The 26782-nt window shown below is 46.4% G+C and overlaps 1 protein-coding gene across 6 annotated transcripts in view; it reads left to right on the top strand.

Annotated features, from left to right (window-relative positions):
• The window catches only part of DPP6 (dipeptidyl peptidase like 6), a 1252024-nt gene that overhangs the window by 1032373 nt on the left and 192869 nt on the right, over window positions 1-26782 (top strand). The gene's annotated exons all lie outside the window — the stretch shown is intronic.

Here is a 26782-nt window from a genome sequence, read left to right as displayed (position 1 = left end):
GTTTTAAAGAAAATCAATCCACCAGTGCAAAACCCTGACATATACCACTGGAACACTGGAGTATTTTTGGCTACCCCTCCTCACCTACAGTTCTCCAGCAGAGCTCCTGTTGCATGGCTTTTCGTAGTCTTGTGACTCATTTTGAGTCTAGAAGATTCCAGAAGTTTCTGTCTTACCCTCCAGGAGTCTTAGTGATAGCCACATCTGAGTGTGTACATAAAGGCTTATACATGGATGTGCATCCCTGTGCCTCACTGTGTCCAGGTTGCTATCACAGAGTACCATAGACAGAAACCTGTTTTTTACAGTTGTGGAGGGTGGAATTCTAAGGTCAAGGCTCTGGAAGATTCCGAGCTGGCCGAGAGGCATTTCTTGGATCACAGCTACCTGCCTCTTCCTTGCTGCATCCCCCCATGTAAACAGGATCAAGGAGCTCTCTGGGTCACTTTTACAAGAGCACGAATCTTCTAGGGGGTCTGCCTCATGATCTAATCACCTTCTGAGGTTCCACCTTCTCCCACCAGCACCCTGGGGATGAGCATTCAATCCATGAATTTGGGGAGCACGCTGAGCCCATAATACCATAGAAGAAGATGTAGGAATTTGGGATTTACTTACATAACTTTCAAAACTCACCATCCCAGTGGTTTTCAACGAAGAGCAACTTAGGCTCATTCCAGACCTGGCAGGGCTCTCACCATCATTTCTAAGAGTCACCTAAACCTGGGCCTACCAGGCCCCCCAGTTTCCCTGGAAATGAGGAGTTTCCCAGGATGACTGCACTAACACCAGGGCAGTCCTGGTAAGCAGACAGCGGCTCGCCCTGCCCACAGCTCTCAAAAACATTGGAACCACGTCCTCTATTTGTACTACTTCACCCATGAGATTGAATATCTCCTTCCTTTCCCCGGGCACGCACACATACACACAAATATGATCGCTGCTGCATGCCAAATCTCACCTTTCCAGTTAATCAATTCATCTGTTCCCTACCTGCTCCTAATATGCCGAAACATTGAGATTTCTTATCTTGGACAACATTTGGAAAGATTCCATCTTCTGTCTTAACATTCAAATAAGCCAGGGTCTGTGGCCAGAGAGTGACATTTGAAGAAGGATGGAGGTAAGATGGTATTAAAAGGAAGGTCAGAGTAGAGAAAGCAATGGGCCTTAACATGCTGCCTTAGCAGAAAGAGATTAGCAGGAGTTCTAACCATCAGGACAATGGGAGAAAGACCTCAAGGGCATCTCGGATACCAATGCTCAGAGATCTACAAAGGTAAATGTGTTTCAAGAACCTTCCAGAGTGGAATTGTTTTGAGAGAAGGCCCAAGGCACCCTGCATACCCACAGCCAGGTTGGGATCCTACTTTGCTGGCAGTGTGCTCTGTGGCTGCTGCAGCCATGGTTCAAGTGCACCCTGGTGCAGCTCTGCTGGCAGGTCCACATAATACTGGTTTTGAAGATGTACCAAATGCGAGAGTTTTAGGGTCATGGCAACATCCATCAGTATTTCAAAGGGAATCCTGGGAGAATTGTGCCACAGGGTTCAGAGCTCCTGAAAGGGTGGTATTTAGTGGAGCTATGGGATTAGAGGCACAGTGAGACCCCAGAGAAATAAGGATTCCAACAACGTGCAGTGCCTGCCAGGGAAAGCTACAGATGGTGTGCAAAATCAGCCCGAGAGAACATCTGTGACAGCTGTGATGAGCAAAACTCTAAGGATGGGGCTGCACAGGAGTGTGCCCCGGATGCCCCACAGGGAGTTAGGATTCAATGTTTGCCCTGGTGGGTTGCAGTCTTGCTTTGGACCAATTCCTGTTTCTACTTGTCTATGTCTCCCTTATGGAATAGGAGCATTTACCCTGCACCTGTCCTGTCACTGAATCTTAGATGTATATATGTGTTTTTTTTTTTTTAACTTGGGCTCACAATTGAAACAGTTTGTATGAGTTCCAGAGGAGGCTTTGAACTTGGACTTTTGAGCAGTGCAGTAGCAATCAAGTTCTAACTTCAGAACTGTTAGGGATGGAATTTATGTATGGACATGAACCCTAGGGAGGGGAGCAGTGAAGGAATGCCATGATTTGGGTGTGGTTTAAGTATGTCTCTCAAATGTCCATTGTGAATAAGTTTGGTCCCCAAGGGAGCACTGCTGGGAGATGGTGCAACCTTTGAGAGGTGTGTCCTGGCGAGCTTTCCTTAGGTCTTTGGGACCAAGCCCTTAGAAGCTAGTTTAGGTGAGCCCTTAAGTAGTCAAGGGAGGATTGTTAGAAACGAAACAAGCCTGGTCCCAGCCATAGCTCTCAGCTCCTGGTTCAAGATGAAATCATTGCTTCCTCCTGTACACACTCCTGCCATTGCTGCCTACCATTCTCCATAAAGACCTTTGTAGAACTGAGCCTATGCAGGTGTCATGCCCTTAAAACTACACGTCTGTGAGCTAAGTAAACCTGTTCTCTTTATTAAATAGTGAGCTGCACCAGGTATGTCATTGTAGCGATGCAAGGCTAATACAGGCCCTCTTTGTAAGAGCTGCTGTGTTGGAGGCGGATGTCAAGGGGTGCATAAGGCCCACAGCCATCTGCAAAGCATGATATGCTGTCTATCAGGAAGATTATGCAGGAGACGGAAACCAGAGTCCCAGGAAATTCAGTCCTGGTCCACACAGGGCCACCTACACTTAAACCCGTAGTGCTGGGGGAAATTGTTAATGAGGTTCTCTTTCATGCTCAGATGGACTTGCATTTAGATGGTAAGCTATATGCCCCCCCCCCAAGTTATGGGTGACTTCTGAGGTCTCGGGCAAAGGCATTCCTTCATGTCATTACAGCAGAACTGTGGGTAGAGCCCCCAGGCTGCAGGGCACAGAGCTGGTGCCAGGGGCCAGGTCCAGACCCCAGCTCTGCCACTCACCAGCTCTGTCTCAGTGGATGAGTTACTGAACTTCTTTCAATGCTTCATTTTCCTCCCATATGGGGATCCAAATAGTGGCCTCATGTGAGAGCATAGTGAGTTCATATTTGCCTGATAGAAACCTATGCTCACTGCTCTGCTGTGGACAGACAGGGAACCTACAACAGGCAGATTCTCAACGAGCAGCATGGAGCTGGTATCAAGGGCCAGTTGTGAAGGGGGCAGTCATGAGTGGCTCAGCACGTCAGAAGTCAGGCCAGGAGCCACTTTGGGGAGAAAGGGTCGACACAGGCTGAGAACTCCAGCAAAGACAGCGGAGTCCTTGTCTTGGCGTTCAGATGGTGCAAAGGGTCCAGAAATTCCCTGGCTCTTAGCCTTGTCACAGAGCTGGAGGCTGCAATTATTGACTCCACCAAAGGTTTCCAATTACCCTGTTGGGGGAACCAAAAGGGAAAATGAGCAGAGACCAAGAAGCACAGGTTTTCCCTGGTGCTGTATGGAGGTCATACAAGGGCACATGTGGGCACATCTGTTGGATCACCTGAGGGTTTGTGTCAGGTTAGAGATGGGGCCAGCTTTGCATCTTAGTCATGAGACCAGAGGCTGTGGCTGGTCTCCGTTCCCCTGCAGTGTCTTCTCTCAGCCAGGGGACTCCAAATGCCTGACGTCCAGAGTCTGTCTAGACCAGGTGCCAGCAGCCCTGTATGTCATGCACACTTGAAGAGGAAGAAGCAGTTCTGCCCAGGTGTAGCCCCTGGCCCTGGTGTGACCTGTTGTCTGGTCCCTGCAACCCCAGCTCTGCTGGCAGTGGAAGGACCTGCTGTCCCATGGACTTCCTCTTGGAAGGCAAGGTGGAGCAAAAACTCTGAGGTCATTTAGGCAGAAGGAACACACGTTCACTCTCGCGGGAGCGGAGCCTTGTTCCAATGCTCTGGGGCTTGAAAGTTTCCATGCTGTCTCTGTATCTTTATCTCCCTGGAATATGAGTGTTTGCTTTTAATGTTGTTTATCCATTGACGCAGAGATTCATTCTCAGACGGAGGCAATAATAGAAGAAGCTGTAAGTGTGAAGGTGGAAGGGATTGTGTCAAGTAAGAAACAACCTCATGTTGCTCTGTCTGTCACTGCAGGGTGGGGTGCGTGTTTGGTGCTCTGCAGGTGCTCTCCCAGAACCCATTGCCATGTCATGGGGCAGAGTGGGTAGCTCCAGTTCCCAGTATGGATGACAGGCCCATTTTAGCTCCTTGATTAATATTTTTCGCTTGTTCATTTTTCCATTATTAAAATAGCTCAACACATAGAAAGTGAAAACAAAACTAGAAAAAATCGTATATTGGTGCAAATCAATACAGTATCCATAATTACTATTTTAGTATGTTTTCTTCATCTTATTTCTAAGAGTAGATACACTTTTTATAGTTACAACTCTTCGTTTCATATCCCAACTTTTATGTCTACTATGATTAGCATTTTATACAATACTTACAAAAATGTAATTTTGAATAGTTACATAATATTTCATTGAATGGATTTATAGAATTTTAGTTAGCTAATTTCTATTCATCAGTGAGACTATTTGTAATATTCCATCTTGTAAGTAATGCTGCAAAGCATGTCTGGACCTAAAATGTCCCTTAAGTGGAATTACCAAGTCAAAAAATGTGAACACTTTAAGGTAATATTATCTTGGCTTTTTTTTCCCTCAGAAACCTTTTATTTAAGGAATACAAACTTCATGCATTTCATAAGTACAACTTCAGGAATATAGTGATTCTTCCTACCCTCCCACCCTTCCTCCTCCTCCCTCTCCTGTTTCCATTCATATTTTTTACTAAAATCTATTTTAAATTAACTTTATATACATATAATTAACTCTATAACAAGTCAAGAGTTCAACAAATATTATGAAAAAAAAAAAAAACTGTTCCTCGGGCCGGCGCCGCGGCTCACTAGGCTAATCCTCCGCCTAGCGGCGCCGGCACACCGGGTTCTAGTCCCGGTCGGGGCGCCGGATTCTGTCCCGGTTGTCCCTCTTCCAAGCCAGCCCTCTGCTGTGGCCAGGGAGTGCAGTGGAGGATGGCCCAGGTGCTTGGGCCCTGCACCCCATGGGAGACCAGGAGAAGCACCTGGCTCCTGGCTCCTGCCATCGGATCAGCGCGGTGCGCCGGCCGCAGCGCGCCGGCCGCGGCGGCCATTGGAGGGTGAACCAACGGCAAAGGAAGACCTTTCTCTCTGTCTCTCTCTCTCACTGTCCACTCTGCCTGTCAAAAAAAAAAAAAAAAAAAAAAAAAAAAAAAAAAAAAAAAAAAACTGTTCCTCAACATTTTGAGACAGGGGCTATTCAGAATGGATAAAACTGGAGAACATCATACTTAGTGAAATAAGCCAGTCTCAAAAGGACAAATACAGTACCTTCTCCCTGATATGTGGTAGCCAATAGAGCATTTAAAAGGTAATCTATAAAAGAGAAATTGACACTTTGAGATGCAGTGACTTTGAAAATGTAAACGCTTTTTAAGTCCTGATATATACTTGCAAATTGAGTTCTGTATGCTTGTTCATTCATTCTGATTGCATACTCACCAGTATCAGAACACTGCGCTTGTTTTAAAGAGATCTTGCTAATTCCATGGATTGTTTAAAAAAAACTTTCCTAATACAAATTAATAGCATAACTATTTAAATCAGCATGTACTTAATTATAGCCTAGTTGATTAGATCTGCATGTATTTAATAGACTATTTTCTATAGATTAGTATCAGTGATATCTTTCTTGTGAATTATCTAGTTTTATCATTGATCCGTTTATATTTTAATGTCTTGGTGTGTAAATAACAGAAAAAAAGATTGTTAGTGCAGAAATCACCTGGTAGTATGTCACAGTGTAGCTAGGAACTGGTTCCTATGGCTACAACTATTTCCTGAGCCTAGGTAGCAATTATTTCCTTGCCTGCTCTTGGGAGGCACCGATGAGCAGAAACAAGATTGGGGAGATAACGAGCCATAGGAAATAGAAACTTCAAAGACCTCAAATAATCTGCAGATTGGATAATGAGCCCCTGTAGGCTGAAGAGGAGTTTGGCTATTTAGCACATCCCCTTCAAGAAGAATAAAATTCTAAGATCAGTCACCCAGGAAACATCAGAGGAGAAGAATCTGACTGGGATGAGCTGGCATTGTCTGGGAAGCATATTGATGGCTTCAATATACCCTCAGACAGAAGGCCATCCACTCCAATCCCTGATGTGAGCCATGTGACTCACCCAGGAAAACCTCAGTAACATCTCACAGGTTGCATTTCAACCGTGCTAGAAGCCAGAGGCATTCATGTTTGGGCTGTAGACAAAAAGAGACCAGAAATGTACCCTGGAAAAATTGATTCTTCTGTCACCTTAGGAAGATTGTGAAAAGCCATTCACTTCTTTGAACTCAGAGGACAATTTTTAGCAAACCGTGAGGCTTGGTTTTAACTGCAATAAAAACCATGTCAGAGGAGAGTGCCTCAGATCATTGACTAAGTGTCAATTCTCTCAAAGCTTTTACGGCATTCCCAGTTCATAGTGTTGGTGTTTATGTTCAGACCCATTCCCACAATGGTCCAGTGGTCCAGTCACTCTTAAGGTGAATGTTGTTCATAATTGTTTATGATTTTTGCCTGGAAGAGGCAGCAAGACTCGATATAGTGTTCTCAAATGACAGAGTACATCAGAATCATGGGCAGGGCTTGGTGTGTGATTCCGTTAACTGACAAATATTTAACATCAAGGACTGCAAGGTTCTGATGTTGGAATACAAAGAAGTGTGGGGTCAGGTCTCCATTGTCTTAGAGATCACAATTTTATGGGAGACAACATAAAAGGGAGCCCAGCAAGTGGTGGAGTTTGGAGTAAGTGCTCCAAGCGTGGTTCAGAGAACAGCAGGCAGGCATCCTTTTTCAGAAGGAAAGATCACTAGGCAGAGAGATGACAAGAGAAGGTTTCAGAGCATTCAGTCTTAAGCTGCACTTGGAACTCTCAGACTGAGAAGACTAAAGAGAATGATGCCTAACAGTGATTTTTGCTGTTGCACATGACTTCCTTGGACCATGATCCAAAGTACGCTTCTGCTGTGTAAGTCAGATCTCTAAAGTCATTTTGCATGAACATCCAAGCCTGCTGGCCTAATGCAAAGAAAGTGCACACCCTCCTTTAGTGTGGACAGCTGCTGTCCCGTCTCAGGCCCAGTCTTCCTCTCTCCTCTTCGAGTTCTCCAGGTAACTGAGGTGCTCAGGGACCTCCCTGTGACAGACCAACTCCAGCTGTTGCCCAAGGGCTCAGATCTGTCAATGACTACGCAACTCCTCTCTGGCGGGGTGGGCTTATGTCAGCTTGGTCGAGCCATCAACTATTGCCCTCACAGTATGATCTTCCTTCATCCGCCTGTGAATGCGCAGGCTGGGTGAATCCATTGTACCTCACAGAGAGGCATGGCAGTTACTGCCAGAGTGGGCATTCCAGCCCTTTGTCCTCCTGCCTCTCATCAGGGCCCATCTTGTGCTGATCACTCCGCAGGCGGGGACGTGGTGCTTTGGTTTGGTTGGCTTTGTTCAGAGTTGAGTCTGTACTCTTCTTTGAGCACAACCCAGTGACACCTAACATGTACTCTCCAAAAGATGAGCACTGTTTCCCAAGTGCTTTGACTCAGAACTTATCATCCCTTCCAATGGGCATCTTGAGCGTTGGGGAGCAGTATGAACTTCATCACCTGCTGCGGTGGGCTTTACTCTGGCGGGGCAACAAGCCTGCCTACATTGGTGAGTTAGCACAGTGTGCAGGGAACTGCTCCCTAATTGCACCTCACTACTTTACCTGCCAGACCCTCCTCGCTTGTGTGGATTTATCCTCATATCTGTGGCTGCCAGTCTGTGAAAGGATTATGGATCTCCAGGTTGCATCAGACTCCACCATCAATGAGCCAGAAAAAAATCAAACCCTCAAAACTATTCCTTGGGAAATACAGGGATTAGAGCTACAGAAACCAGAGTGCTGATCGTTGAATGCAGCACATGTTCTGGAATTCATTTTCTGCCATTATTTTCTGTAACTTTTTAAGCAGGGACAAGAATGGATTTGAACCAGACAAGGAGCTCTTCCAGGGCGAAGACCTCATCTTTACGCACAGTATCTGGTACAAGGAAGAGATCAGGGAGAAGCTGGGGGACACATGGCAAGCACAGAAAATGTGGTAACTGTAGGAGGCAGGAGAGTGGTTCAGTGCCTGAGTTATAGCTTGGGATACCCACATCCCATATCAGAGTGGCTGGTTCAGGTCCTGGCTCTTCCACTTTCCTGCTGATGTGCACCTGGGGAGTTAGCAAACGATGCCTCGAGTCCTGCCATGCACATGGGGGTTCTGGAGTCCTTGCTTCAGCCTGGCCAAGCCCTGGCTGTTGCTGGCATTTGGGAGGAGAATCAGTGGATGGAAGATCACTCTCCATCTGTCTGTCTGTCTGTCTCTCTCTCTCTCTCTCTGCCTTTCAAATAAAATGAAAATAAACTATAAAGAAATTTTAGTCATGGTAACTATAGCAAAATAAGTGTATGTGTTCACCAGGATTTTTCAGTTATAAAGAACAATCCTAAGTTAAACTGAAATAAGTGTGTGTGTGTGTGTGTGTGTGTACGAGAGAGAGAGAGAGAGAAATGTCTGAAATGTCTTATACACTTGCATGGGCACATGTGCACGTGGCATCAGGCCTATCTGTATCCAGGAACTCAGGTGACATCATGGGGTGTGTCTCTTCTTCCTCTCCTCTTTCCCTCTATCTACTTTGCTCTCCTTTTTCTATAATCTCCTTTTAGCTCTACTTCTTTCTGGACATTTGTGTCACTCTTTCCCCCTGCAAACAGACACCTTCCATGTGATCATGGAAACATATAATCCCTGGACCACTGAACCTGTACCATTCCACTTCTAATGCAGAGGTAAGGAGCAGATAACTGTACGGCTCCATCAGCAATGTGATAGGAGAACCTGACCCACCCAGGGTGTGTCATGGGCCCGTCACTGAGCATCCATCACTGTAGGTGCAGGGATGGAACCCTTGAAATGGCCATTCCAGTGGCCAGGGCAGAAGTGACACTTTCACAGCCCCAAGAGCCACAGAGCATACAGGACAGAGAGCTGCCACCTGGGTTAACAAGAAAGGGAGATGGCCACTAGAGTGGTAGCCAAAATAAAACAGAAGCAAATATTCTCCTAAGCCATGGGACCCAGTAGATGTAGTCATCTTTGTTGGAAGGATAAGCATGTGGTCACGGAGTAACTGTGGCTACAGCAACATCTGAGCATTGTTTTCAACTCAGCCCAATTGGACAAGGTGGTAGGGCTGAGGGCCCTGGAGGCTTCTGCAAAGGCTCCTAGGAGAAGTTGTTAAAGGGCCCTGCCATTCTATACCCTTTAAAGAAAAGCACCATGTTGGGTTGTTAATTCTGACACCCTCTGGTACATTATTTTATGAACTCGCTTTCCTGGTGGCGAATGAGATAATGACAATCTCCCTGGAGTGCAGAGCTAGACAAAATGCCTGAGGAATTTGGGGCTGGGCCAAGGAATGCTGGCCTAATTGGCCAGGAGCTTCCAAGGACAACACAGGTGAGGATGATAGTGCAGGCTAGGTGAGACAGGCAGAGACAAGTAGGAGGGCATGGCTTCCAAAGGGTGTTTCACAAATGTCTTGGCTTTGTCCCAGCTTGATGAACTATTGTGTATAAGGAGAATAATCCTGCTCACCCCACTCACAACCTTAGACTGAAATCTGTTTGAAGGCAAATGGCCCATTTGCCAGATCCTCTTAAACACATTGATGGTCTGATCATTTCTCCACTGGTCTGCCTCCAGCAATTGCTGGTGGGCACCACATCCGTACACATGCGAATGCCAGATTGATGGGTCATCCTTGAGGTCGCCTCGTTCTCATCCTTGTGTCCAGTGCACCAGAGATTTGACACAAGAAATAACTCTCAGTTCTACCCACCTCACTTACTACATGTGCATGAGTTTGACCTGGTCTCAGTCGCGATTCTTGATCTGGACCATCCCAACGGAGTCCCTCATCCACTTTCCCCCGATAGCAAACGAAACGCTTCACTGATTCCCCACTACTCTCCAACAAAAGTACAGAATCTTGAGTGTAACCTGCAGTACTACCTCCGCCAACTGTCCCCTGCCCCTGCTGCCTTCCCACAGCCTCTATCTTGATCTGGTAGTCGGACCTCCTTCATCCTGGGAAGAAGTCCCCTGTCCTACCCAGGGCCCTAGTGAATACAGCTGTCCCCTGGGATGCTTTCTCTCTCCTTCCCTGGTTCATTTTCAGATGCCATTCTCGGAGGAGGACTGACACCCAAAGAGATTGCTCAATTGCGGGTCCCTGTTATCTGTCCTTAGGGCACTTATACATTTACTCTCAGCATTTCTCAAGCTGTGGAATTTCAGAAAGCCTGGCCAGGCCACCCAGTGGAGCCACACAGTGAGGAGGGGAGCTTGTAAAGCCTACAGATTCAGGCAGGACCTGAAGCTAGGTGCTTCTATTGTGGAGCCCAACGCCCCATGTCCCTGAACCTATCAGGAGTGTTCCATCACTTAGCTATGAACCTCATTAGCTCCTCTCTTATTCTAAGTAATTTTGCGTGCTATCCAGTGCTCAGGACATGATTTTATTTTGAGGCTTTTTTCCTAAGCTTTGAAAACGTGTGTCAGAAATCTCCTGGTTAAGTTGTGGGTTGAGCAGGTGAGAAAGATCCTACGAGATTTCTCTGGGTGGGTGACTTTGAAAAAGATTTTGGAAAACTGATTTGATGGGAAGGTCTTTGTTGTGGTACTTGAGACTTTCGTCTTGATTTTGGATGACATTTGGGAAGGAAGAATAATGTGAGTACTTTCTCATCAGAAGAGTAATTTTAGATTATCTACAAGCTTTTCTCTTTCTTGGCACTAAACTCTGCCCTTTGGTGCTAAATCCTGTATTAATTTTCTGGAGTGAAAATTTGATGTAATACATTACACTGATTTTTGCAGCAAAGGGCAGAGGGTAAAAGTGTTAAAATGAGGGAACTACAAGAACTCTGTGATTAGAATAGTGTCCTCTCTAGCAAGGATCGGATAGGTTGATGATACTTATTATGCTAATTACATATTACCTTTAAATGTGCTTTATAACCTTCAAGATTTTCTTCCATAAATTATCTCCATTTATTCTCCCCAATAGCACCATGAGGCAAGAACAGCAGCTGTGATTTTTCCGTATTCTATGGAAGGGAAAATCAAAAGGTAGAGCAATTAAGTGATTTTTGGCTATATCTTACCGCTGCCTGAGCAGAAGCCAGTACAAGAACCACATTTTTTGAATGTTAGACTTGTGGATTAACTGGAAATATGAGATGCAGAATAAGCTCATGGTTTAGCCATTGCAATGATTAGATGTGCTCTTGCATGTCAACTTCCATGGGAGATGTTAATAGATGGGTATTTGAGGTGTTGATAATGAAGCTGCCAAAGTTAGTAAGAATCACCAAGAATTTAAAAGCCTCTCACTGAATAGCATCTTTGGCATCTCCTCTGTGTGTCCATTGTGCAGATGGAGCCAGGAACCCACATAACGGAAGGCAGCTTGTTTGCCCAGTTAACGAGGTGAAATGGCCAAAAAACAGAGACGAGGAGATGAAACAGTGTATTCCTAACTCCAAAATGGAATGATCAGCTCTGGACCTGGACCTTGAGCACTGAGTTCTCTGAGAGTGACTCCCACAATTTCAGGGCTGTTTCCATAGGGAAGAGCATACAAACATACATTCATCACCTGTCAGTCTTTCAGTTCAAAGGTAAAGAGATTCCCACTAACCAGTGTCTATAGTTGGCTTGAAAAAGCCAATTGTATTTCATTTCCAGCAGTCATTCTCCATATAATCCACACAATAAGAGTCGCTGTTTAAAATGCTTTGAGGGGCCGGCGCCATGGCTCACTTGGTTAATCCTCCGCCCGCGGTGCTGGGTTTAAGTCCTGGTTGCTCCTCTTCCAGTCCAGCTCTCTGCTGTGGCCCGGGAGTGCAGTGGAGGATGGCCCAAGTGCTTGGGCCCTGCACCCCATGGGAGACCAGGAGGAAGCACCTCGCTCCTAGCTTCGTATCGGCACAGCACGCAGGCTGTAGCGGCCATTTGGGGGGTGAACCAACATAAAAAGGAAGACCTTTCTCTCTCTCTCTCTTTCTCTCTCTCTCACTGTCTAACTATGCCTGTCAAAAAAAATAAAAAATAAATAAATAAATGTTTTGTTTTCACTTTACTTGAAAGGAGGGAGAGGAGACACATAGAGAGAGAGAGAGAATATCTTCCATGTGTTGATTCATTTCCCAAATACCTCCAATAGCTAGGGATGGGCCAGATCAAACCAGTAGCCAGGAACTTATCCACATAGATGGCCAGGACATAATGACTTGAACCATCACCTGTCCTCATCCTGAAATCGGGAATGGGGCTGAGATTCACACCCCGATACTCTGATGTAGGACATGAGTGTCTTAACCAACATCTTAACTGCTAGACCAAATGTCCACCCCTGCTGTTTTACAGTCTCTTTCTTAATCTCATGAACATGTCTAGGTAGAGTGACATCTTACTAATGAACATTTCTTCCCTGTATTCTGCAACTTCTTTTAAGTCACCCCATTTCCTGATTGAGCACCATTTACTTATATTTCCATTGTAAGCAAAGATGAAAGACACTATTCTAGATAATACAAGCATAATTTATCATGGGAAACACAAAACAGTTTGGGTGGTCATGGGAGTGGCTGTCACCATTGGTTTAAGGATGATCGTGGGCAAATTTTGTTAACAGAGATCATTCCAATCCTATAGGAAACACTGCACAGTTAACTCACATCATTGGAAAACTATACCCAAAGAGAACATGACAACCGGGGACAGAAATTCTCTCTCCAAATCTTGCACCCTGGCCGAGTCATATCTTGGGGAGACGTGAAGAAACAGAATGCTGACTAGGGAGGTCAGTCTGCCCTCTGGCACAGAGGAGGTGGAGCAAGGAAGTTGTCTTGTGCGGTGTTCTACAAATGTTGCTTCTGGGCCCTTGGGTGGTTTCAACAGGTCATGTGGCAGAAAATTAGAATTATCAACTGTGGATGAAGATTTGAAAACACCTCCTCTTATTCAAAACCTAATGGTTGACCTCTTCTGCATAGAATTTGGTCTTCAGCTAACAGGTAGAATATCAACTCTATTGGTACACAGCATTATTTATGTTGAATTGCATCTGGGCAAGGAGAACCATAAATTCTGGGGAAAAAAAGTTGTAGCTGTGACTTCTCTAAATGCAGTGACCCTTGTAGCTGGGCATATCTTTAATGGGGCCTTGGAAGCCATGCTTTGGCTCTGAAAGGATATAGGGCATCGTGGATTCCACACTCCCCCAAGGAGGTCCTGTCTCTGCAATGTTAGCTTACAGTGGGGATGATGGGGCAGGGAGTTCCTGTTTGGTTGTTGGGTGGGCTGTGCATGCAGCCAGCCCTGCAGGAGAGGTACACCTGATACTACCCTGCTGGCAAACGTCCCTGACCTCTGTTCTGCTGAGCCCAGCTGATGCCAAATGTGGACTCATGCAGCCTCACGAGTCTGAATGTTTGCTTAATCCACACAAGGCCTGTAGGTGTTTCAGGACAGCCAGTCAGCTCCTAACGGCAGTCGCCTTCCAGAGCAACCGCCTTTAGTGGGCTCGTATCAGAAGAATCCCCAGCCTTAACCAGGATGAAATGTCTGTGGAGTTGTAACAGAAAGCGATGAATATACATGAACCCCAAGGAGGGGAGGGAAGAAAGGAGCGTTGGGGATTTGGGAAAGCAAAGGCGCTGGCTTGAGACTGTGGAATCAGTTTGGCGGAGTTTGAGGTGGAAAATAGCACAGCCAGAACCACCAAGCTCCGACTGCATAGATTTGTTGTTATTGCAGAATATATGGGGAAAAAGAAAAAATGTCATAACCCTATGAATCACACATTTATATATGCATATGTATGTATTGTGTGTATAATGATATTAAAATAAACTTTGTTGTATTTATTCCCTTATAGGTAGGGGTGTGTGTGTGTGTGTATTGGTGAGTGGGGAATAAATCCTGATTTCAATAAAACTAAGGTCATATAATATAGACAGTAAATTTATATTAGGAATGCTAAGTCGTTCTCTAAGACATGCCTTTGAAGAGATATAACATGTGTAACTACTACTCTAGTTTGACACATAACCTTTTGGGGTTTAATTACAATAAAAGTAGTATTATGTATATCTTGTCCAGCATCTCTGATATCTGATATCTCCCTAAGTTAAATTCCTACAAATAGAAAACATGAATCATGTTCACTGTGCAATGGAAAATGTGGATGGAGGACATGAACAGGTTGATTAAAGAACCACACAAAGTACTAAAAATGTGGAAATGTTTGTGATAATAACAAAAACAAATAGTATGACAACGGAAATATTTTGATGAGCAAAAATGATAGGCAGTACAGCCAATAATAGATATGAGGGTATTCTCCTGATAAGAGCAGAATGATAGAATATTTATAGATGTGAAGAACAGTCAAAAAATCATTTCAGGCCGGCACCGCGGCTCAATAGGCTAATCCTCCGCCTGCGGCGCTGGCACCCTAAGTTCTAGTCCTGGACGGGGCGCTGGATTCTGTCCCAGTTGCTCCTCTTCCTGTCCAGCTCTCTGCTGTGGCCCACGAAGGCAGTGGAGGATGGCCCAAGTGCTTGGGCCCTGCACCCACCTGGGAGAGCAGGAGAAGAAACTGGCTCCTGGCTTCAGATCAGCGTGGTGCGCTGGCCGCAGTGGCCACTGGGGGGTGAACCAACGGCAAAAGAAGACCTTTCTGTCTCTCTCTCACTGTACACTCTGCCTGTCAAAAAAAAAAATTCATTTCAAAAGAGACTTCGTTCAGCTGGCATCTACAGTAGCAGCTACAACGTTTTTTCCAGCATTTCTGGTTCTCATCCAGATGCAATTTATCATAAATAGAGACAGTCCAGTGGTTAAGATGCTGCTTGGGGCACCCACGTCCTGTGTAGACATGTCTGGCTCAAGTCCTGGCTGCTCCGCTTCTTATCCAGCTTCTTGCTAATATGCTCCTGGGACACAGCAAGTCCTAATGCGGGAGACTTGGATTGAGCTCCTAGTTCACGACTTAGCCTGGCCCAGCCACACCCATTATGGGCATTTGTGGGGGGAGGGGTGAGCCAGCAGGTGGAAGCCTACTCTCTCTCTTTCTCTCTTGCTCTGCCCCTCTAATGTTTTTAAAAAATTAATGTCGAAGAGATTTAGGGTAATATGATAATTTATATTTTAATTGGTATATAGAAAGAATATTTTCCCCTTGATAATACCATGTTAGGTTAACTACAAATATGCAATTTCCCTTTTAATAGAGTTTTCCCTTTTCAATACAAGTTTGATAAGAGCATAACTAATTAATATGCTGCGTGTCTTTTCCTGATACATTCTTGAGACTCTGGGATTCAATAGGACTGAAGACGGAAGAAATCTCTTTGATCATCCAACTCAACCTCTAATGTTATAACGAAGGAAATTGGATTATGAGGTTGAAGTAACCCGCCCAAAGCTGAACAGCTTGTGTTTCTGAAAGGGATTCTTGTTTCATGCCTAATTCTTTCTTTTTGGTTGTCTCACCCCTTTGTAGTTCTATCTTCTTGTTGAACACTGAGATATTCAACACGTTTCCCTTTGCCCTTTATTTTCCAGAACTAAACACCAAATTGTACGTAATTATAGTAATCATCTCATCCCAAGTTCCTGGTGTAATTAGCTCCTTCTTTAGTTGCCCATGTCTTGTTTTTGCTTTGTTATAACCACCTTGGGAAATGTGGCTAGTGTTTTATTGTACTCTACTTTGAATCATTTTTAGAAGTATTGAGAGGATCAGCTCCAGCCGTTGTGGCCATTTGGGGAGTAAACCAGCAGATGGAAGACCTGTCTCTCTCTCTGTCTCTACCAATCTCTGTAACTCTGCCTTTCAAATAAAATAAAATCTTTAAAAAGAAATTCCGGCTGGCGCCGCGGCTCACTGGGCTAATCCTCCACCTGCGGTGCCAGCACCTCGGATTCTGGTCCTGGTTGGGGCACCAGATTCTGTCCCGGTTGCTCCTCTTCCAATCCAGCTCTCTGCTGTGGCCTGGGAAGGCAGTGGAGGATGGCCCAGGTTTGGGCCCTGCAGCCGCATGGGAGACCAGGAAAAGCACCTGACTCCTGGCTTCGGAGCAGCGCAGCATGCTGGCTGCAGCGTGCTGGCCCTGGCGGCCACTTGGGGGTGAGCCAGTGGAGGAAGGAGGACCTTTCTCTCTGTCTCTCTCTCTCACTGTCTAATTCTGCCAGTCAAAAAAGAAAAAAGAAGAAAAAAATTCCAATTCAATCCCATCAAGGTGGCATGTACCAATGACATCTCACTAGTCCAAGTGATCAATTTCAGTTCACAATTGATCATACTGATAGGTCTAAGAGTCAAAGGGATCACATAAACAAGACTAGTGTCTGCTAATACTAACTGATAGAATAAAAAATTCCAAAATTAATGGTAACAGCAGAGAGGCATCACTAATATACATACTCCTTGATTTCTATTTGATGAGTTACTTGAAAGTTGTATGAGATTTTTGGATTCCCAGGAAAATATAATAAAATCTCAATCATTTAAAACCCAGCTAACTCACATGCTAAAGCCTGGACAGATTTTTTTTTTTTTTTTTTTTTGCACACTACTGACATGGAAATTAGTAACAATGAGTAACACATAATATCAGGGAAAACAATTTCTGGGAATGGATATAGATTTAGACCAATCTTTTTTAATACACCAATAGTTCTTTTTTTTTTTTTTTTTTGACAGGCAGAGTGGACAGTGAGAGAGAGAGACAGAGAGAAAGGTCTTCCTTTTTGCCGTTGGTTCACCCTCCAATGGCCGCTGCAGCCAGCGTGCTGCAGCCAGCGTGCTACAGCCAGCGCACCACGCTGATCTGAAGCCAGGAGCCAGGTGCTTCTCCTGGTTTCCCATTCGGGTGCAGGGCCCAAGAACTTGGGCCATCCTCCACTGCACTGCTGGGCCACAGCAGAGAGCTGGCCTGGAAAAGGGGCAACCAGGACAGAATCCGGTGCCCCGACCAAGACTAGAACCCGGTGTGCCGGCGCCACAGGCAGAGGATTAGCCTATTGAGCCACGGCGCCGGCCACCAATAGTTCTGGCCAATGAAAATATAATGTATGCTGATATTTTTAGGTAAAATAGAGTCTTTCATCAACAATAATGTTATAGACCTCATTTATTTTTTTAAAAAAATAATTGATTTATTTATTGCAAAGGCAGAGTTTACAGAGAGTCAGAGACAGAGAGAGGTCTTCCATCTGCTGGTTCACTCCCCAGATGGCCACAATAGCCAGAGCTGTGCTGATCTGAAGCCAGGAGCTTCTTATGGGTCTCCCACGCAGATGCAGGGGTTCCAGGGACTTGGTCCATCTTCTGCTGTCTTCCCAGGCCACAGCAGAGAACTGGATAGGAAGTGGAGCAGCTGGGACTTGATCCGGTGCCATATGGGATGCCAGCACTGCAGGTGGCTGCTTTAACCACTACGCCACAGTGCCGGCCCCCTTCATTCTATTTAATAAATCAAGAAAGTAAAACACATGTAGAAATACTTCCCTAATGGGGACTGAAATTAAAAAGATCTCTCTCTTTCTTAGAACATTCGCCAAGAAAATTTGCTTAACTGAAAGTTCCCATTCCTCTAGAGAATCCAGTTCATTGAACTTTCACGGAATTTCCTATAATCATGAAAATGTGAACTGTATTTCATCTGAAGTGTTCATTTAAAAGACCAGACTAATGAAAATGTGATAAATTTTGTAAAGACAAAGAATATACTTTATTCTTCATTGATTTGCTTGGTTTGTATTTCATAAAAACTCTGTTCAGAATCTTTGTGGTAGGGAAGAGGAGAGGCTGAAGCTTCTGTAGGCCTGTGCTGTTGCCAGCCTTCCGTTGTAAGGATGGTAGAAACCTTTAAAATGCCTGAAAATGAGTAAAGGAAATGGTCCTGGTTAATCAAGATATAGGCCAGGCAAATTTGGCAGAAAATGGACTTCCGAAAAGTAGTTATGTTCAGAAACTAATGCATTTCCTTGTTTATCGAGCATTGCCATGCACCGTTTAAGGTTGCAGAGGGGGAAAGAGAGGGTTGGGAGACAGAACCTCTGCCCTGTTGGACTCTAATGTGAACAGTGGAGGGTGGGGATGCAGCATACAGATGCTGAGGACGAGGAAGCTCTCTAGAAAGGCAAAACGTATAGAAAGTGTGGAAAATGCGAGAACCGTCAGGGCGGGAAAAGCAGAACCAACATGGTGCAAAGAAGCAGGGCAGCTTCTCCTCTGCTTGCTGGGCGATCAGGGCTGGTTGGATTGAGAGGACGGCTGCTGGCTTGCCTGGGAGGGAGGGGTTTCCCTGGATAGAAATGAGTGGGGCTTACTTAGGAAATAGCAAGAGATGGGGCTGGCAAGAAGCAGCGTGAGGTAAAAAAAAAAAAAAAAAAAAAAAAAAAAAAAAAAAAAAACCTTGGAATTAGTAGGTGACAGCTTTGAATTCCAAGCAAAAGTCTTCAGAGTTAAGTCCCATCAGCTTGGTAGAATAAGGAGTAATAAGATAACATTTATAAAAGGAACATTTGCTTAGCTGTTGGGGACTACATTAACTTCAATAGAATTTTCACACAAAGAAAGGGATTAATGTACTGGTACAGTTTTCAATCATATGATTAGAACACTTGCTACTATGATATAGATAAAGTGGGATGATGATAGGTCATGGTAAGTACTGGAATTATTACATAATTTTGGACTGTGATAGCCCCCTCTAAGTAGCACCCATTAGCTTGTCAAACATGAGAAAATCAGCCCTGGGAGCAAAGCTTCCCTACTTCTCCAAGGTCCTGAGGGTGCTGCTGCTTCTCTCTGGTTACCGTCCCCATCTGTCTCCTGGCTGAATCGAGGCCGACTTGGGGAAATGGAATCTGCCATGTCTGAAAAGACCCCAGAAAGCACTTGACAAGCCCAGAGAGACAGCTTCCACTTGGAGGCCTCTTCTGTGCCCCACAGGGGTGCAGAGCCAGCACCACCCCGTCCCACTTCCAATCTCCCATTCCCTAGACCACTTCCCATCACAGTCTATGGAATTTATGGGAGTGATAAGGAGGAAGGAGCACAGGATGAACACAAAGAGAGGGGCTTCCTTCTGAAAGGTGGGGCTGAGCAGAGCCATAGAGAAGACAGGGTCTGAATGCTGCCAGGGCCAAACAAAGCGCCAGGTCAGGGCTGCAGAGGGAGGGAACGTGCCTAGGACCCTCCCAGGGCACTGAGGAGCTGGCGGAAAGAGCGTGCAGTCGGGGTTCCAGGAAAAATGGCAGATGGAAGACGTGGAGGCCGGGTTTCACGTCTCACTGGAAAATCTTGTCGTTGCCATCACATCCTGATTGGCAGTGACCATTTGCAGACCACAAAGAAAATCCCTGTGTCTTCCTGTGCTTTGTTTACATCTGATTATGTTTTGGAGACTGAAGCACGTGTATGTAAAGTGAGAGGCAAAGGTAGATGGGGCCAGTGTTGTGACTTAGCTGCTCTGCCACGCCGGCATCTACAGTGTGCACTGGTTCAAGTCCTATCTGCTCCTCTTTCAATCCAGCTCCCTGCTTATGGGCTGGGAAAGCAGCGGAGAATGGCCCAAGTACTTGGGTTCCTGCACCTACGTGGGGGACCTGGAATAAGTTCCTGGCTCCTGGCTTAGACCAGCCCAGCTCCGGCTGTTGTAGCCATTTAGGGAGTGAACCAGTAGATGGAGGACCTCTCTCTGTCTCTGTCTCTCTGCCTTTCAAACAAATAAATATGAATCTTTAAGAAAAAAAAAAAGGAGGCATAAAGACAGATGGAGGGAGGGACAGATCCAGATAGAGACCTGGCATCCATGGTTCATTCCCCAAATGCTCCCAATGGCCAGGGCTTGGCTAGGCCAAAGCTGGGAGCCCACACCTCACTCCAGGCCTTGCACATGAGTGGCAGGAATCCAATCACTTGAGTCATTGCCTGTTGCCCCCCAGGGTCTGCATTAGCAGGAAGCTAGAATCGGGCATCAAACCCAGATACTCCAATGTGAGATACAGGCATCCTATCCAGCAGCTTAACCGCTAGTTCCAATGCCTGCCTGCTGAACATAGGCCTTTTAGAGGCTTATGAAAGAAAGAACTGATGCTGGACAGCAGGGAGGGGCCTGCTGCAGTCCTGGGAGTGCAGGGCTCCTTCAGCTGGAGCTTGATGAACAGTTGCCCATGGGGACAGAGGGCTTTGTTCTTACAGTGGCAATTCCAGCCTCAGAGTCATGGTTCAGCAACTGATTCAAGGCCGCAGAAGCAGATAGCAGGTGCAGGCACTGGCTGGGTATCCATGGGGGAAAGGCCATTCGAGAGAAGTGGGCAACCCCTTAACCAAAAAAGACTTCATGAGCTGAGCCTGTTAACTGGATCCTAAACAGATATAAATATTGCAGTTGGAAGGGACTCAAGGTCAGTGTAGGCCAAAGGGTCTTGGGTACCTGATCCCATGGCCCTAAAGAGGGCAGGAAGGGGCTGGCTACCCCCAAGTCTGCCCGAACTGCTGAAGGATTCTGATGACAATTGTAATATGCCATCCCTCCCCACTCCCCCAGCCCAGGTAAGCTCTTCTGGGTGGGTCTCTTGAGTGTGAGTTTCTGCCATTGGATTCCTTCTGAATGAAGAAGAGGCGGACACAGGGGATGTGAGAGGTGGCACTATGACTCACAGAGGTGACCATGGTCACTGGTTCATTTCTAGTTAAAACTCACACCTTTCATTTGTTCAACCAATTGATAGCAGGGAGCATCGTGCCCTGCTCATAAAGTCGCCAGTCTGGAACCGGGGCTTACAGTACAACCCCAGCTCCTCCTTCTCTTCACTGGTAAGCTTGTACAAGACACTTCACACCCTCATGCCTTCTGACTTGAATCCCAGCCCTGCTGCTGACCAATTGTTAGTGGGCAAGTAAGTGAACCTCTGTTCTCCAGTTTCCTCATCGGCAAAGCAAGAACATTAGTACTTAACCCATAGAGCTGGCTGGCTGGCTTATTTACTGATGGATTTTCATTTGAGTGACAGATACCAGCAGATGCACAGATAGAGGTCCCACCCCCTGGTTCACTCCCCAAATGCCTACAATGGCAGGGACTGGGCTAAGGCTGGGCCAGGCCAGAACCAAGAGCTTTCAACTTAATCCAAGTCTACCATATGGCCGGCAGGGACCCAAATACTTGAGTCACCTGCTGCCTCTCAGAGTGTGCCTTAGCAGGAAGCTGGAATTGGGAGCAGAGCTGAGACTGAAAACCCAGGCTTACACATATGGGATATGGGAAGCCTGCCTGGCACCTTAACCACAATCCAAATGCCCACCTCAAGAGTTTATGTTTAAAATGAGGTGAGTTGGGGCCAGCATTGTGGCTCAGTGGGTTGAGTCGCTGCTTATGATGCTGGCACGCCATAACAGAGTTCTGATTCAAGTCTCAGCTGCTCTGCTTCTGATCCAGCTCCCTGCTAATGTGCCCAGGAAGGCAGCAGAAGATGGCCCAAGTACTTGGGCCCCTATCATCCACATGAGAGACCCTGATAGAATTCAAGGTTCCTGGCCCAAATCTGGTTGTTGCAGCCATTTGAGGAGTGAATCAGTAGATGGAAGATATTCTCTCTCTCTCCCTCTCCCTCTCCCTCCCCCTCTCCCCCCCTCCCCCTCTGCCCCTCTCTCCCTCTGCTCCCGCTCCCACCCATCCACCCCACTCCATATCCTTGTGTGATGCTCTGCCTTTCAAATAAATAAATAGATTTTTTTTTAAAGTAAAAATGAGGTGAATTAATGCCTGTAAAACATTTTTAACTGGCTGGCCAATACATACACTAGTTTGCTAAAAATGGATCAAAGGCCTAATCTAAGCTAAGTCTATAAAAAAATATGAAAGAAAGCATAGGATAAATAGACATGACCTTGACTTAGCAATGGATGGATTCTTAGCTGTGACACTGAAACCACAAGTAATGAAAGGAAAAGATAAATTAATCCTGATCAGAATTAAAAGCATTAATCCTTTATGGTCTGAGATGGCAGCTCCCCCACAAGGCCTGGCTTCACCCCTGCAGACAGAATGAATGATTATAATGATGTTACACCCACAGCCATGGTGGATACATAGTTGAGGACTACCTTTGCACCAAGACTCTTTCGGGTACTTGGAATTTGTCACCTCACTCATTCGTCACATCCACCCTAAGACTGGGTTCTGTTATTATCTCTATTGACAGCTGAGAAACCGAGGCACAGAGAAGTTCAGCAAATTAGTCCAGGTCACACAGCACAGCCGCTGTGCTCCAAGCACAGGGTGTGCACTCTCGGCAGCCCGAGCTGTGTGGAAACTCAAGTCTACGTGGAGATGTGAACTCCTGGGGCTAATGCTGCCCCCTCCACCCCAACCCTCAAGTCCCTGTGTGTGTCCTGTAACTGCCACAGCAGGGAAAGATTTGGCAACCATCAGTCCCTGGTCGTGGAGGGTCTTGATTCTAGACTGGAAATTTAGACTTTATGATGAAAGGGATAGAAAGCTGTTTCAGGCTCTCACAAACACAATGGTATGGGGAAAAAATGGTACTTTAGTACTGAATGATAACCTGAACATGAGTCCATGGGAGAAACCAGAAAGTAGGGAGACATATTCCTATCGTGTTAAGTCGGGACGACATAAACTACACAGCTAGTGAAGCTGTCAGAGGTTGAAGGTGAGCTGAGGTGAGGGGCTAGGGGTAAATGTGGGCTTGTCTAGACATCAGTGACTGTGGCTGGGAGGTACTAAGCTCCTATAGGAACCTCAAACTCAAATGGACCAGAACGCCCCTACTGTGCCCATAGTGGGAGAAAAGTAAAAATCGCTCACCCCAATTTTTGACCTTGCCCAGGCCCAGCGCCCCCATAATCCCTCACGTACCAGTGTGTGGCCTTGCTGAACTGCAGATGCCACATATACCTCTCATCATCTTCTGCTCAGATATCTTAATCTGAATGCCGAAAGGAAAGCGAGAAACATCTTCAAAGCAAATTGCACTCTTCTTTATAGCTTGTTCTTTCATTTCCCTTCCATTAAAAATAAAGCCAAGGTGAAAAAGGACTTAATATCTTATCATAGCACATTTTACTTACTCAAAATATTAATTGACTACAGTTTGATTTGGTTCAAAAATCCATTGTAGGCTCAGAACCCATAAAAGAAACGGAAATTTAGTACTACATCTTACCCTTAGGCAAACTCGTCAGAAGAGCTGCTGGAATTAAATTAGGATGTATACTTGTTCCTGGATGTTTTCCAGCTCATTTCTGGTTGAAGTGAACACTTTCAGAGCAGGAGGCCCGAGCAGAAAACTCACACTGCCACTACCACGATGGTGCTTTCAGAGCCGTGCTTCCGTGAAGCTGGTTGGGAACACTGCCTTCTGTGTGTTTTCAATTTAAAAAATTCCATATTCATGCCACTTCCTGTATTGTGCCAAATACCTGTTCCCAATAGTCTCTTAAATGACACTGATAACATTTTTTCTAGAATAAAAATATAAAAATCGCTCAATTTCTATCCTTGGTCTGCAGAGCCCAGCTTCTTTTTTCTTTAAGATTTATTTTAATTTTATTTATTTATTTTTTTACAGGCAGAGTTAGAGAGAGACACACACACACAAAGGTCTTCCTGTTTCCCTTGGCTCACCCCGTAGCGGCCAGCACGTTGTGGCCAGCGCGCTGTGCCAATGAAGCCAGGAGCCAGGTGCTCTCCTGGTCTCCCATGCGGGCGCAGGGCCCAAGCACTTGGGCCATCCTCCACTGCACTCCCTGGCCACAGCAGAGAGCTGGACTGGAAGAGAGGCAACCGGCGCCCCGAGCGGGACTAGAACCTGGGGTGCCAGCACCGCAGGCGGAGGATTAGCCTAGTGAGCCGCGGTGCCGGCCAAGATTTATTTTATTTATTAAGACATAGTTACAGAGAGAGGTAGGGTCAGAGAGGTCTTCCATCCTCCGGTTCACTCCCTAAATGGCCACAACAGCCAGAGCTGAACTGATCCGAAGCCAGGAGCTTCTTCTGGGTCTCCCACATGGGTGCAGGGGCCCAGGCACTTGGGCTACCTTTCACTGCTTTCCCTGGCCATAGCAGAGAGCTGGATTAGAAGAGGAGCAATGAGGACTCAAACTGGTGCCCAAAAGGGAATGCTGGCGCTGCAGGCCCAGGCTTTAACCCCCTGCACCACAGGGCCAGCCCCTGCAGAGCCCAATTTCTATCCACATTGAGTATTTGCAGATCTGACCAGCATCCTGAAGTGCCAGTAGCGATACAGGCAGAGAATTCTGATACAAAAAACTGCAGGACACAAATGATCAATGCTGGGAACCTTGTTGTTGTACAGCAGGCTGGGCTACAGCCTATGACACCAGCATCTCATTTTAGCATGCCAGATCCAGGCCCAGCTGCTCTGCTTCGGATCCAGCCTCCTGCTGATGTGCCTGGGAAAGCAGCAGAAGATGGCCCAGGTACTTGGGCTCCTGGCACCCGTGTGGGAGACCTGGATAGAGTTCCTGGTTTCTAGTTTCAGCCTAGCCCAGACCAGGGTGTTGTGCCATTGGAGGAATGGACTAGCAGATAGAAGTCTCCCTCCCTCTCTCCCTCTCCCTCTCCCTCTGTCCCCCTCCAATCTCTCTTTTCCAACAGATCTTAAAACACACAAAAAATAATTGATCAAAGCTTAGGAGAATGCCAGATATCATGTAGGCCCATTTATAGTTTAAGAGTTTCAGGAGATACAAGATAGTTCCTAGAACACTGGTTCTTAAATTTGGCTGCACATTGGCGTTCTCCTGGTGTGTTTCTTTAAGAATGTTGATGCCTGGATCCCACCCCCAGATATTCTGAGCATTTGGGTTGGGCTGGTGGATTGGAAAAAGATGGTTTTTCAATGTTCTGCTGGTCATCAAACATTCATCAAAATCTGAGAACCACTACCTGGACCACCCCCTTCCCCTAGAGAAAGGGCAAAGATGCCTACGCTCAGATTGTAATACCTCCCACTGCTCCCCAGCTCCACAAATGCGTCCCATCACCACGGCCAGCTGGAGAACAATTCCACTCTGTTTTACAGCTTCACAGTCAGTGGGTTCTTGTAGCTGTCTTCCTGGGTGGCCCCCCTCTCTACGTTTCCATCATCAGCGCCCCTCAGGTGGCTGCAACCAGATCCTCCCATTCAGGGTCTGTCTCCTCATGGCCACGCTGCCTCTAGACTCATCATCGGATCACAATGGCCCCTGCTCAGCTCGGGGCCAGGGCCGTCCTGCCGCTGTGACTTGCAGCCCTCTGCGAGCTGGCTCTTGGACTCTTCTCAGGCATCCTTTCCTGCCTCTGATGGGTCAGTGCACAGGGAGCACTGTTTCAGGTCCTCCCAGCACCTTGCTGACTGTGGACGCTGGAGTTCTGGCAACTCTTCCACCTGGGTGCTCACAGTTCCTCTTCCAGAGTCCCCGACATTCGAGTCTCAGCTCAAAAACCATCTTCTTGACACTCTGACATGCGATGCCTCATGGTTGAACCCTGGACGGGGTGTTGGGTGACATTGCCAAACACAAAAGGGACAAGTGCTTAATAATCCACTTACTTGAAGTCTCTAGAATAGACAATCCACAGACACAGGAAGTAGAGCAGTGGGTGCTGGGGGACAGGACTTGGTATTTAATGAGGATGACATTTCAGTTGAGAGAGTTCTGGAGATGGAGGGTGTTGGTGGCTGTTTTACATGTGAATCTGCTTTGGCCGGCGCTGCGGCTCACTAGGCTAATCCTCCACCTAGCGGCACCAGCCCACCGGGTTCTAGTCCTGGTCGGGGCGCCGGATTCTGTCCTGGTTGCCCTTCTTCCAGGCCAGCTCTCTGCTGTGGCCCAGGAGTGCAGTGGGGGATGGCCCAAGTACTTGGGCCCTGCACCCCATGGGAGACCAGGAGAAGTACCTGGCTCCTGCCTTCGGATCAGTGCGGTGCGCCGGCTGCAGTGTGCCAGCCGTGGTGGCCATTGGAGGGTGATCCAACGGCAAAAGGAAGACCTTTCTCTCTCTCTCTCTCTCTCTCTCTCTCTCTCTCTCTCTCACTATCCACTCTGCCTGTCAAAACAAACAAACAAACAACATGTGAATCTGCTTAATGCCACGGGAAAGGATTGAAGTGGTCAATGTGGTGTCATGTAGCTTGTATCACAATGAATTTTTTTAAACTACTTTTTTGGTGGACACCTTGCCTACCCTTGGGTGACCCTGCTACGTGTTTCCAGACCCCACGTGCCTCCCTTTCAGTGGCCTGTGCAATTTCTCTTCTTTGGCCAGATGATAATTCCCACCTTGTTCACCTTGCCCCCTGTGATTGGCACAGAGCAGGTACCTGATACAGAATTCTTAAGGAGCATTGACTGAATAAAATTCAGATTTCCAATTTCCCAGCCTGCTCATCTGAATTGCCAGGAAAAACATGATTGCTTAAAATACTCAATCCGATTTGATGCTAATGAGCCCAAAAGCTTCAGACCACACATGATCCAGTTGTGGTAAATGGTCGTGTTGGGTGGACCATGCAGAGTTGGAGTTTCTGATATATCCTTAAATGTGGATGATGTTGGAGGCAGGTAAACCTTGAACAA

The sequence above is a fragment of the Oryctolagus cuniculus genome, chromosome 7 (genome assembly GCF_964237555.1).
Source record: "Oryctolagus cuniculus chromosome 7, mOryCun1.1, whole genome shotgun sequence".
NCBI lineage: Eukaryota > Metazoa > Chordata > Mammalia > Lagomorpha > Leporidae > Oryctolagus > Oryctolagus cuniculus.
This window is presented reverse-complemented; position numbering and strand designations above follow the sequence as displayed.